Genomic DNA, 1940 nt, shown 5'->3' with positions numbered 1-1940 from the left:
GGGTCCGGATTGGGCCCCCGTCAGTCCCCGGATTAAGGGGGGGCCAATCAGATCCGGCTCTGGCCCGTGCCGGCTTACAATCGCCTGACGGACCCCCCCTCGGCCCCCATATTTAGACAACAGACATTCACGAGGGGAAAACACACAAGTGCCCCGAAGGGCAGCTGGTTTCTATTCTGGCGGGGGATCAACCAACGTCTACGTTTACGCCTTCCATCCATCTGCCCCCCCCCCCTCCTGCTGTCCTCACCGCTGCACACTGGTAACGTAAGAGGTTGTGAGGATGCGGGGGTGTCATGGACACCATTCAGCATCCAGACAAAATCAAGGAGACCACACAGAAGTGGGAAGTTTAATTCGTCTTTAACTGAAATTAAATCCCATTTCGAATCGGGTTGTTACGAAACCCCTGGTCAGGCCATGTACAGGTGTTGAGACCAAGGGTCACATAGCATGACATTTAAACCAGTAGGGAACCCAAGCATTAAAAGGTGCAAATAACGGAGACAACACAGGGTTTTTAACTGGTGTGCTTGATTTTACTTACACTCCAGCAAGATATTTACAATATTTACAAGTGTACAAAGTAACAAAACAAAAGTATGCCACTGCCAGGGGAAGTGGATGTTGCCAAAATAACAAGGGAAATACACAGTTCTGTCTAACTGAAAACGAAAGCCTAACTGCCTAACTACACTAACCAGTGGGACAAAAATACAGTAGTGGCAACCATCCCTTACCTAATGTGACTAAACATAGATTCTACCTACGTGATGCCTGTACAGGGGCCCCCGTCTTACCTGTCCCAAGGCAGGGCATATACACCAGACTATTTAGCAGAACAATAACAGCAGGGTGTGTTTCTGGACTCAAGCAAGCAACCATCAACTTGCTGTCAGAGAACCAGAAGGAACTGGCAATCAGCCCTTTTATAGGGCACAGGTGGAGATGATTGGAGGAGGGCACAGGTGGAGATGATTGGAGGAGGGCACAGGTGGAGATGATTGGAGGAGGGCACAGGTGGAGATGATTGGAGGAGGGCACAGGTGGAGATGATTGGAGGAGGGCACAGGTGGAGATGATTGGAGGAGGGCACAGGTGGAGATGATTGGAGGAGGGCACAGGTGGAGATGATTGGAGGAGGGCACAGGTGGAGATGATTGGAGGAGGGCACAGGTGGAGATGATTGGAGGAGGGCACAGGTGGAGATGATTGGTGGAGGGCACAGGTGGAGATGATTGGTGGAGGGAACAGGTGGAGATGATTGGTGGAGGGAACAGGTGGAGATGATTGGTGGAGGGAACAGGTGGAGATGATTGGTGGAGGGTACAGGTGGAGATGATTGGTGGAGGGAACAGGTGGAGATGATTGGTGGAGGGTACAGGTGGAGATGATTGGTGGAGGGAACAGGTGGAGATGATTGGTGGAGGGCACAGGTGGAGATGATTGGAGGAGGGCACAGGTGGAGATGATTGGAGGAGGGTACAGGTGGAGATGATTGGAGGAGGGTACAGGTGGAGATGATTGGAGGAGGGCACAGGTGGAGATGATTGGAGGAGGGCACAGGTGGAGATGATTGGAGGAGGGCACAGGTGGAGATGATTGGAGGAGGGTACAGGTGGAGATGATTGGAGGAGGGTACAGGTGGAGATGATTGGAGGAGGGTACAGAGAACCCTACCTCTGTGGCACGTAACACGGGTAATGTTGGAATTTTGGGTAGCTAACATTAAATGGTCAAATCATAAAGTTCGGTGTCCTCATCACTTTAATTTCCACAACAAATCCTGCCTTAAAGTCGGACCAAGCGTCCAGACTTTTGTAAGCCTTCAAGCTTACGGTCCACCGAGCCCGGCCAAGGCCACGCCCCAGGAGAGCTCACAAGGTAAAAGGATGTGAAGTCAGCGTGGCCTTTTGATTGATGGCATATCGGATCTCATC

This window comes from Cololabis saira, chromosome 12 (genome assembly GCF_033807715.1).
Source record: "Cololabis saira isolate AMF1-May2022 chromosome 12, fColSai1.1, whole genome shotgun sequence".
In the NCBI taxonomy this organism is placed as follows: Eukaryota; Metazoa; Chordata; class Actinopteri; order Beloniformes; family Belonidae; genus Cololabis; species Cololabis saira.
The sequence above is the reverse complement of the archived record's forward strand: the minus strand, read 5'-3'. Positions refer to the sequence as shown.